Genomic DNA, 12,304 nt, shown 5'->3' with positions numbered 1-12,304 from the left:
TCATTGCTGGGGACTAGCTTTTGGACCAACCGTGACCCACGAGATCACGAGAGGCCATCTTCTGCCCGCCCCCTTCCCCCGGAGCCTGAAGGGTGGGGGATCGGAGGAGGGGCGATGGTGCATGACACCCAGGTAAACGTGCCCTCGGCCTAATGGCTTGGGGCACAACTCGCGTACAAAAACTCGATGGTTCACGGGATTCTGCAATTCACACCAAGTATCGTATTTTGCTACGTTCTTCATCGATGCAAGAGCTGAGATATCTATTGTCGAGATATCCATTGCTGAGATATCTGATGCAATTCACACTTAATGGCACCTCGGACGAGATGGCAATGGCGCGTGTGCTCTGTTTTCGTTTCAGTTCCTTGGCGCGATTCGCATCGGGGGTTCATTGTTCAACGATGGGTGAGATGACGTCGATCATTCCGCCCGCCCTGTAGGGGGACGAAGAGACTGTCGCACCCTCCCGGGGCCAGAGGGGACTCGGGGCGCGGGGGCACCCTCGCCCGCTCGGTGTTTCGTTAACGCGTCCGTGGGTCATCCGTCGAGTGGGGTTTCGACAATGATCCTTTCGTAGGTTCACCTATGGAAACCTTGTTACGACTTCTCCTTCCTCTAAATGATAAGGTTCAGTGGAATTCTCGCGATGTCGTGGGCGTTGGACCATCCACGTCATCGTGATTCAAACACTTCACCAGACCATTCAATCGGTAAGAGTGACGGGCGGTGTGTACAAATGGCAGGGACATAGTCAACGCGAGCTGATGACTCGCGCTTACTAGGAATTCCTCGTTGAAGACCAACAATTACAATGATCTATCCCCGTCATGATGAAATTTCAAAGATTACCCGGGCCTGTCGGCCAAGCTATAGACTCGTTGAATACATCAGTGTAGCGTGCGTGCGGCCCAGAACATCTAAGGGCATCACAGACCTATTATTGCCTCAAACTTCCTTGGCCTAAGCGGCCATAGTCCCTCTAAGAAGCTAGCCACGAAAGATCACCTCTGCATAGCTAGTTAGCAGGCTGAGGTATCGTTCATTAACGGAATTAACCAGACAAATTGCTCCACCAACTAAGAACGGCCATGCACCACCACCCATAGAATCAAGAAAGAGCTTTCAGTCTGTCAATCCTTATTATGTCTGGACCTAGTAAGTTTCCCCGTGTTGAGTCAAATTAAGTCGTAGGCTCCACTCCTGGTGGTGCCCTTTTTGTCAATTCCTTTAAGTTTCAACCTTGCGACCATACTCCCCCCGGAACCCAAAGACTTTGATTTCTCATAAGGTGCCGGCGGAGTCCTAAAAGTAACATCCGCCAATCCCTGGTCGGCATCGTTTACGGTTGAGACTAGGACGGTATCTGATCGTCTTCGAGCCCCCAACTTTCATTCTTGATTAATGAAAACATCCTTGGCAAATGCTTTCGCAGTTATTCATCTTTCATAAATCAAAGAATTTCACCTCTGACTATGAAGTATGAATGCCCCCGACTGTCCCTGTTAATCATTACTCCGATCTCGAAAGCCAACACAATAGGACCGAAATCTTATGATGTTATCTCATGCTAATGTATACAAGCGTAGGCCTGCTTTCAGCACTTTAATTTTTTCAAAGTAACAGCGCTGGAGGAACGACCCAGGCAATTAAGTCCAGGAACGCATCGTCAGCAATAGGGATGAGTAGACCGGTGCTTATCGTGAGGCGGACCGGATGACCCAACCCTAGTTCCAACTACGAGCTTTTTAACTACAACAACTTAAATATACATTATTAGAGCTGGAATTACTGCGACTGCTGGCACCAGACTTGCCCTCCAATGGATCCTCATTAAGGGATTTAGATTGTACTTATTCTAATTACCAAACTCATAGAGCCCGGTATTGTTATTTATTGTCACTACCTCCCTGTGTCAGGATTGGGTAATTTACTCGCCTGCTGCCTTCCTTGGATGTGGTAGCCGTTTCTCAGGCTCCCTCTTCGAAATCGAACCCTAATTCTCTGTCACCCATCACCACCATAGTAGGCCACTATGCTACCATCGAAAGTTGATAGGGCAAAAATTTGAATGATGCATCACCGACACAAAGGCCGTGCGATCTGTCGAGTTATCATGAATCATTAGAGCAACGGGCATAGCCCACGTCGACCTTTTATCTAATAAATGCATCCCTTCCAGAAGTTGAGGTTTGTTGCATGTATTAGCTCTAGAATTACTATGGTTATCCGAGTAGTAGATACCATCAAACAAACTATAACTGATTTAATGAGCCATTTACAGTTTCACAGTCTGAATTAGTTCATACTTACACATGCATGGCTTAATCTTTGAGACAAGCATATGACTACTGGCAGGATCAACCAGGTAGCATTCCTAATGGACGTTGGCACCGCGTAGGCCTCGATGCACTGATCGAGCAGCGGAGAGAGCCCGACGTGAAGTGCAAGCATCGTGCGTGTCGAGCACGTAAAATACGTAGCATCAGACGAACGGGGGTCGAGAGCCCACTCCTGCTAAACATTTCGCATCAGAGAGCACGATCGAACGCTGATGCACCAATACGGCCATGGAAGATTGGGTGGCATGCTTGGGACACCGACCATGATTGACATTCGACCCGTGGCCCCTCGAGACACGAGACAGATGAGGGATGGTGAGACATCCGATTTCCATCGATTTAGGTATGCAACACAGGATCCCGATCGCGCCCCCTGGGTATGACGACCGCATGGGGGGAGATTGAAAAGGATGATGGGTCGACAGTTCGATGCATCGAGCATGGAGCCTGCCAACATGCACAACCATAGCACCACTCATATACCCATTATGTACAAGTGGCAGCATCCATGCACGTTGGTCCATAACCCACCCGATCGATTACTCGATGAACGAGCGGAAGAAACGATGTGCGAGGCCAGGCCACAACCGCTTGGCACGAGAAAACACAAGCAAGGGCCATGAGACTGCCCCTGCCATCCGACAGGCAACAACAAAGTGTTACCACCAATGCCTGGCTCGACCGGGACAGCACGCGCGAGCTCCGCTGACACCACCCTAGGGGGACGTTGCCCGATTCAGGGACTTATTCCTGGGGTCTCGGGTAGCGTCGGTTGCATGCACAGCCTCGTCGAGGCCTAGGCATTTTGTGATCAATGAGAAGGGACCGTGAGACCATCAAATACCGAGAGACCTGGTTGGGCCAAGCCCACAATCGTGACTTCTGCTCGCACCACCCCAGAAAGCCTTTGCTCGATTCAAGGACTTGGTCTAGGGTCTAGGGCAGCATCCACCGCGTGCACGAGCTCGAGCTCAGCTCCCCTTTTTCGCATACACGCCAACCGATCGAGGCCATGGGTGCCTGCCGGTCATCGAAGCAACCAGTCATCGGATAAAATAGCCGGAAGGCATGCACGCCCTGTATTTTGCTCGAGGGACGTTACCCTGGGTGTACGCAATAGGAGGCCCATAACACACACCTACTCCCCCCGTAAAAGGAGGAGAGGGGATGTCGGACCACCACCCCCTAAAGAGCATTAGAGATTTTACAGATATGCTACCAGTAGACGTTAAAGTGTCTAAAACGAGGACATTTTTTCCAAACAAGCATATCCTGCACCGAGGGTGAACAGGTGTCGATGGTGGTTGGGGCATGTACCCGCACCAAGGGCCAGTGTGTGCCTAAGTGGTCGAGGCAATCACCCGCACCAGATCAAGGCATGTGCCCACACCAAGGCCCAGCATGTGCCGAGGGTGTTCGATGCAACCATCCATACCAGGGGCCATCTTCTGTCGATGGTGGTCGAGGCAAGAGCCCGCACCAAGGGCCAGCTTGTGTCGATGGTGCTCGAGGAAACTACCCACACCAAGGGCCATCTTCTGCCGATGGTGGTCTGGTAACCGCCCGCACCAAGGCCCAGCACGTGCCGATGGTGTTCGAGGCAACTGTCTGCACCAGGGGCCAGCATGTGCCGATGGTGTTCGAGGTAATCGCCCATACCAGGGGCTATCTTCTGCAGATGGTGGTCGAGGCAAGAGCCCGCACCAAGGGTTGGCTTGTGTCGATGGTGTTCGAGGCAACCGCCTGTACCAAGGCTCGGCATGTGCCGATGGTGGTCGAGGCAATCGCTCGTACCATAGCCCAGCATGTGCCGATGGTGTTTGATGCAACCGCCAGCACCAGGGGCCATCTTGTGCTGATGACGATCGATGCAACCATCTGCACCAGGGCTCAGCTTGTGTAGATGGTGGTCGAGGTAAGTGCCCATACCAAAGGGCAGCCTGTGCCGATGATGGTCGATGCATGTGCCATCACCATGCACCATCATAGGCCATTGATGGTCGAGGCCTTGGCCGAAGTTCAATTTTGAGCCACGGAGCACATGCTGGGCTCGGGCATGTGCTAGTGCCACATTTTTTTCACCCGGGGCACCATCGTCGGAGCATCGTTGGAGCATCACCGGAGAACCTAACCGGTGGCATTAGGGCTTCCGACGATTGGGGGGGTTGGGGGGGTACGCACATGATGTGCGATGGGTATTGGTACTTGGCCTTTATATTGGCCCCTTATCCCTCATCAAACCTCGAGAACTCACACCCCCTTGAAGAGCATTTGAGATTTTATAGGTTTGCTACCAGTAGCCATTAAAGTGTCTGAAATGGGGACACTTTTTTCAAACGGTCACAAAATCTTCTCCACTTCGAGTTTTTAGGTGAATTTTTTTGTGCATGCCAACAAAAATACAAGGATCATGTCTACCAAATTTAGGGCCAAAAATTCTTCTAAAAAAATTTTAAAAAATCCTGAACCGTAAAAGTTTTGAAAATATTGAAAAATAGAAAACGGGTCGTCTTGCCACAAAACTTCACATGAAGGCTTAGGGGACCATTGTATGAATTTACAAGCCATAAAAATGGCATTGGCAAGGGAGAAATATGAAGATGTGCCTGAACCCACCTCTCACCCGATCGATCCACGGTTTGCGTATTCCGCCTCTCTGGCAGGCGTAGTGCCCGTCCGTTCGTTTTGTGGGTTGCCTTAGGCATACGAAGTTCATTCCTAGTCTAAGATCAGACCGGATCGAGGGTTGCAGTAGCAGGACTCGCAGCGGGATCGGTAGCACGTAGAGGGGGATCGAGCCGATCCTTGGCTTGCACATTCTGCCTCTCTGACCGACTGAGCCCCCGCACGCTTGTTTCGTGGGTTGACATAGGCATATGAAGTTCATCCCCAGTCTAAGCAAGTCTCATTCATTCCTAGTCTAAGATCGGACCGGACCGAGGGTTGCGGCAGCAGGACCAGCAGCAGGATCGACAGCATGCAGGGGGGACCGGGCCGATCCTTGACTTTCACATTCTGCCTCTCCAGCTGGTTGAGTGCCCGCACACTCGTTTCATGGGTTGGCTTAGGCATATGGAGCTCATTCCATGTCTAAGCCCCAACCGGACTGAGGGTTGTGGTAGTGAGACCGACAGCGGGATCGGTAGCATGTAGAGAGGGATCGAGCCGATCCTCGACTTACGCATTATGCCTCTCCGAGCGACTCAGTGCCCGTATGCTCATTTCATGGGTTGACTTAGGCATACAGAGTTCATTCCCAATCTAAGCATACGGAGTTCATTCTCAGTCTAAGATTGAACCGGCAGCGGGATCGACAACAGCACGCAGAGGGGGACCGGGCCGATCCTCGACCTGCGCATCCTGCCTCTCCGGCCGACTGAGCGTCTGTACGCTTGTTTCATGGGTTGACTTAGGCATGCAGAGTTCATTCTCGGTCTAAGCCCCAACCGGACCGAAGGACCCGCAGTGGGATCGGTAGCACACAAAGAGAGGCCGGACCGATCCTCGGCTTGCACATTCTGGCTCTCCGGCCGATTGAGCACCCACACGTTCGTTTCATGGGTTGACTTAGGCATACGTAGTGCATTCCCGGTCTCGACCGGATCGAGGGTTGAGATAGCAAGACCCGCAGCGGGATTGGTAGCATGCAAAGGAGGACCAGGCTAATCCCCAGCTTGCACATTCTACCTCTCTGGCCGGCTGAGTGCCCGCATGCTCATTTCGTGGGTTGACTTAGGCATACGGAGTTCAACCCCAGTCTAAGCAAGTCTCGTTCATTCCAGTCTAAGATCAGATCGGATTGAGGGTTGCGATAGCAGGACCAGCAGTAGGATTGGCAGCATGTAGGAGGGGACCGGGCTGATCCCCGACTTGCATATTCTGCCTTTCTGGTCGATTGAGCGCCTGCACGCTCGTTTCGTGGGTTGGCTTAGGTATACAGAGTTCATTCCATGTCTAAGCCCTACCCAGATCGAGGGTTGTGGCAGCGGGATAGCAGCGGGATCGGTAGCACGTAGAGGGGGACTGGGCCGATCCTCGGCTTACGCATTATGCCTCTCCGATCGGTTCAGTGCCCGCACGCTCATTTCGTGGGTTGACTTAGGCATACGGAGTTCATTCCCAGTCTAAGCCTACAGAGTTCATTCCAGTCTAAGATCGGACTGACAGCGGGATTGACAGCAGCATGCAGAGGGGGACTGGGTCAATCCTAGACTTGCGCATCCTGCCTCTCCAATCGGTTGAGTGCCTGCACGCTCGTTTCATGGGTTAACTTAGGCATACGTAGTGCATTCTCGATCTCGACCAACCAAGGGCCAGAGGCTATCGAGAACCTATCCCTTATATTGGCCCCCTATCCCTCAGCAAACCTCGAGAACTTACACCCCCTTAAAAAGTTTTTGAGATTTTATAGGTTTACTGCCAGTAGCCATTAAAGTGTCTGAAATAGGGACACTTTTTTCAAACGGTCACAAAATCTTCTCCACTTCGAGTTTTTAGTTGAATTTTTTTGTGCATGCCAAAAAAATACAAGGATCATGTCTAGCAAATTTGGGGCCAAAAATCCTTTTAAAAAAATTTTAAAAAATCCCGAACCGTAAAAAGTTTCAAAAATCATGAAAAATAGAAAACGGGTCGTCTTGCCACGAAACTTCAAATGAAAGCTTAGGAGACCATTGTATGAATTTAGAAGCAATAAAAATGGCATTGGCAAGGCAAAAATATGAAGATGTGCTCGAACCCACCTATCTCTCGATCAATCCACGGCTTGCGCATCCCGCCTCTCTGGCTTGCGTAATGCCCATCCGCTTGTTTCGTGGGTTGACTTAGGCATACGGAGTTTATTCCCAGTCTAAGATCAGACCAGAACGAGGGTTGCGGCAGCAAGACACGTAGCGGGATCGACAACACGTAGAGGGGGACTGGGCCGATCCTTGGCTTGCACATTCTGCCTCTCTGGCCGGTTGAGCCCCCGCACGCTCGTTTCGTGGGTTGACTTAGGCATACGGAGTTCATCCCCAGTCTAAGCAAGTCTCGTTCATTCTCAGTCTATGATCGGACCGGACCGAGGGTTGTGGCAGTAGGACCAGCAGTAGGATTTGACAGCACGCAGGGGGGACCAGGTCGATCCCCAACTTGCGCATTCTACCTCTTCGGCCGGTTGAGTGCTCGCACACTCATTTCATGGGTTGGCTTAGGTATATGGAGTTCAATCCATGACTAAGCCCCAGCTGGACCGAGTGTTGTGGTAGCGGGATCGGCATCGAGATCGACAGCATGCAGAAGGGGATCGGGCTGATCCTCGACTTACGCATTATGCCTCTTCGACAGGCGCAACGCCCGTACGCTCATTTCGTGGGTTGACTTAGGCATACAAAGTTCATTTCCAGTCTAAGATCGGACTGGTAGCGAGATCGATAGTAGCATGCAGAGGGGGATCGGGCCGATCCTTGACTTGCGTATCCAACCTCTCCGACCGGCTGAGCGCCCGCACGCTCATTTCATGGGTTGGCTTAGGCATACGGAGTTCATTCCATGTATAAGCCCTTGTCGGATCGAGGGTTGTGGCAGTGAGACCGATAGCGGGATCGACAGCACGTAGAGGGGGATCAGGCCGATCCCCGGCTTACGCATTATGCCTCTCCGACCGGCTCAACGCCCGCACGTTCGTTTCATGGGTTGACTTAGGCATACGGAGTTCATTCCTAGTCTAAGATCGGACCGACAGCGGGATTGGTAGCAGCACGCCAAGGGGGTTCGGTCGATCCTCAGCTTGCACATCCTACCTCTCCGGTCGGCTGAGTGCCTGCACGCTCATTTCATGGGTTGACTTAGGCATATGTAGTGCATTCCCGATCTTGACCAACCAAGGGCCAGAGGCTATCGAGAACCTATCCCTTATATTGGCCCCCTACCCCTCATCAAACCTCGAGAACTCACACCCCCTTAAAGAGCATTTGAGATTTTATAGGTTTGCTGCCAGTAGCCATTAAAGTGTCTGAAATGGGGACACTTTTTTCAAATTGTCAAAAGATCTTCTCCACTTCGAGTTTTTAGCTGAATTTTTTTGTGCATACCAACAAAAATACAAGGATCATGTCTACCAAATTTGGGTCCAAAACTCCTTCTAAAAAAATTTTAAAAAATCTCGAACCGTAAAAAGTTTCAAAAATCGTGAAAAATAGAAAACGGATCGTCTTGCTATGAAACTTCACATGAAGGCTTAGGGGACCATTGTTTGAATTTACAAGCCATAGAAATGGCATTGGCATGGCAGAAATATGAAGATGTGCCTGAACCCACCTATCATCCGATCGATCCACGGCTTGTGCATCCCGCCTCTCTGGCCGACGTACTGCCCATCCACTCGTTTTATGGGTTGACTTAGGCATACGGAGTTCATTCCCAGTCTAAGATCAGACTGGATCGAGGGTTGCTGTAGCAGGACCCGCAGCGGGATCGACAGCACGCAGAGGGGTAGGACCCACAGTGGATCAACAGCATGCAGAGGGGGACCGAGCTGATCCTCGGCTTGCACATTCTGCCTCTCTGGCCGGCTAAGCGCCCGCATGCTCGTTTCATGGTTTGACTTACGCATACAGAGTTCATCTTCAGTCTAAGCAAGTCTCGTTCATTCCCAGTCTATGATCAGATCGGACCGAGGGTTGCGGCAGCAGGACCAGTAGCAGGATCGACAGCACGTAGGGGGAAATCGGGTCGATCCCCAACTTACACAATCTACCTCTCCGACCGGTTGAGCGCCCGCATGCTCGTTTCATGGGTTGGCTTAGGGAAATGGAGTTGATTCCATGTCTAAGCCCCAGTCGGATCGAGGGTTGTGGCAGCAGGATTGGCAGCACGCAGAGGGGGATCGGGTTGATCTCCAGCTTGCGTATTATGCCTCTCTGATCGGCTCAGCGCCCGCAAGCTCGTTTCGTGCGTTAACTTAGGCATACGAAGTTCATTCCCAGTCTAAGCATACGAAGTTCATTCCCAGCCAAAGATCAGATCGACAGCGGGATCGATAGCAGCACGTAAAGGGGGACCGAGCTGATCCTCGACTTGCGCATCCTGCCTTTCCGACCGATTGAGCGCCCGTACGCTCGTTTCATGGGTTGACTTAGGCATACGGAGTTCATTCTTGATCTAAGCCCCAACCGGACCGAGGGACCTACAGTAGGATCGATAGCATGTAGAGAGGGGCGAGCCGATCCTCGGCTTGTGCATTCTGGCACTCCGACCGGCTGAGCGCCCGCACGCTCCGTTCATGGGTTGACTTAGGCATACGTAGTGCATTCCCGATCTTGACCAACCAAGGGCCAGAGGCTATCGAGAACCTATCTCTTATATTGGCCCCTTATCGCTCATCAAACGTCGAGAACTCACACCCCCTTAAAGAGCATTTGAGATTTTATAGGTTTGCTGCCTATAGCCATTAAAGTGTCTGAAATGGGGACACTTTTTTCGAACGGTCACAAAATCCTCTCCACTTCGAGTTTTTAGTTGAATTTTTTTTCCATGCCAACAAAAATACAAGGATCATTTCCACCAAATTTGGGTCCAAAAAGCCTTCTAAAAAAATTTTAAAAAATCCTGAACCGTAAAAAGTTTCAAAAATCGTGAAAAATAGAAAACGGGTTGTCTTGCCACGAAACTTCACATGAAGGCTTAGGGGACCATTGTATGTATTTACAAGCCATAAAAATGGCATTGGCATGGCAGAAATATGAAAATGTGCCTGAGCCCACCTATCACCCGATCGATCCACGGCTTGCGCATCCCGTCTCTCTGGCCGGTGTAGTGCCCATCCGCTCGTTTCGTGGGTTGACTTAGGCATACGGAGTTCATTCCCAATCTAAGATCGGATCGGATAGAGGGTTGTGACAGCAGGACCCGCAGTGAGATCGGCAGCACGTAGAGGGGTAAGACCCACAGTGGGATCGACAGCACACAGAGGGAAACTGAGCTGATCCCCGGCTCGAACATTCTGCCTCTCTGGCCGGCTGAGCGCCCGCACGCTCATTTCATGGGTTGACTTAGGCGTACGGAGTTCATCCCCAATCTAAGCAAGTCTTGTTCATTCCCAGTCTAAGATCAGACCGGACCTAGGGTTATGGTAGCAGGACCAGCAGCAGGATCGATAGCACGTAGGGGGAACCGGGTCGATCCATGACTTGCGCATTCTGCCTCTCCAACCGGTTGAGTGCCTGCACGCTCGTTTCATGGGTTGGCTTAGGCAAATAGAGTTCATTCTATGTCTAAGCCCCAGTTGGACCGAGGGTTGTGGTAGCAGGACTAGCAACGGGATCGGCAGCACGTAGAGGGGGATCGGCAGCATGCAGAGGGGGACCGGGATGATCCTGACTTGCGCATTATGCCTCTCTGGCCAGCTCAATGCCCGTACGCTCGTTTTGTCGGTTGACTTCGGCATACTGAGTTGATTCCCAGTCCAAGATCAGACCAGCAATGAGATCGACAGCAGCACGTAGAGGGGGCTCGGGTCGATCCTCGGCTTACGCATCCTACCTTTTCGATCGACTGAGCGCCCGCACGCTCGTTTCATGGGTTGACTTAGGCATACGTTGTGCATTCTCGATCTCGACCAACCAAGGGCTAGAGGCTACCGAGAACTTATCCCTTATATTGGCCCCCTATCCCTGATCAAACCTCGATAACTCACACCCCCTTAAAGAGCATTTGAGATTTTATAGGTTTGCTGACAGTAGCCATTAAAGTGTCTAAAATGGGGACACTTTTTTCAAACGGTCACAAAATCTTCTCCAGTTCGAGTTTTTAGCTGAATTTTTTTGTGCATGCCAACAAAAATACAAGGATCATGACTGCCAAATTTGGGGCCAAAACTCCTTCTAAAAAAATTCTAAAAAATCTCCAACCGCAAAAAGTTTCAAAAATCATGAAAAATAGAAAACGAGTCGTCTTGCCACTTCACATGAAGGCTTAGGGGACCATTGTATGAATTTACAAGCCTTAAAAATGGCATTGGCATGGCAGAAATATGAAGATGTGCCTGAACCCACCTATCACCCGATCGATCCACGGCTTGCGCATCCCGCCTCTCTGGTACGTAGTGCCCGTCCGCTCGTTTCGTGGGTTGACTTAGGCATACGGAGTTCATTCCCAGTCTAAGATGAGACCGGATCGAGGGTTGCGGTAGCAGGATCCATAGCGAGATTGGTAGTACGCAGAGGGGGATCGGGCTGATCCCTGGCTTGCACATTCTGCCTCTCTGGTCAGTTGAGCGCCCGCACGCTCGTTTCATGGGTTGACGTAGGCATACGGAGTTCATCCCCAGTCTAAGCAAGACTCGTTCATTCCCAGTCTAAGATCGATCGGATCGAGTGTTACGGCAGCAAGATCGGCAGCACGTAGGGGGACCGACCCGATGCCTGGCTTGCTCATCCTACCTCTCCGACCAACTGAGCGCCTGCACGCTCGTTTCATTGGTTGACTTAGGCATGCGGAGTTCATTCCCGATCTGAACCCCAATTGGATCGAGGGACCCGTAGTAAGATCGGTAGCACGCAGAGGGGGGTCGAGCCGATCATCGGCTTGCGCATTCTAGCTCTCCGGTCGGTTGAGCTCCCGCACGCTCGTTTCATGGGTTAACTGAGGCATACATAGTGCATTCCTGGTCTCGACCAACCAAGGGCCAGAGGCTATTGAGAACCTATCCCTTATATTGGCCCCCTATCCCTCATCAAACCTCGAGAACTCACACCCCCTTAAAGAGCATTTGAGATTTTATAGGTTTGCTGCCAGTAGCCATTAATGTGTCTAAAATGGGAATACTTTTTTCAAACGATCACAAAATCTTCTCCACTTCAAGTTTTTAGCTGAATTTTTTTATGCATGCCAACAAAAATACAAGGATCATGTCTACCAAATTTGGGGTAATAACTCCTTCTAAAAAAATTTTAAAAAATCCTGAACTGTAAAAAGTTTCA

The 12,304-nt window shown here is 51.0% G+C and overlaps 2 non-coding genes across 2 annotated transcripts; both read right to left on the bottom strand.

The window, feature by feature from the left end:
* Window positions 1–122: 122 nt before the first annotated feature.
* Window positions 123–278, bottom strand: LOC149512249 (5.8S ribosomal RNA). Its single transcript, XR_016332997.1, has one exon. It is a non-coding gene; the product is annotated as a 5.8S ribosomal RNA (ribosomal RNA).
* A 285-nt stretch (window positions 279–563) lies between these two features.
* Window positions 564–2,371, bottom strand: LOC149512248 (18S ribosomal RNA). Its single transcript, XR_016332900.1, has one exon. It is a non-coding gene; the product is annotated as an 18S ribosomal RNA (ribosomal RNA).
* Window positions 2,372–12,304: the final 9,933 nt, after the last annotated feature.

Source organism: Durio zibethinus, chromosome 23 (assembly GCF_047325235.1).
Source record: "Durio zibethinus cultivar Kanyao isolate XHJ-2024 chromosome 23, ASM4732523v1, whole genome shotgun sequence".
NCBI lineage: Eukaryota > Viridiplantae > Streptophyta > Magnoliopsida > Malvales > Malvaceae > Durio > Durio zibethinus.
The sequence above is the reverse complement of the archived record's forward strand: the minus strand, read 5'-3'. Positions and strand labels throughout refer to the sequence as shown.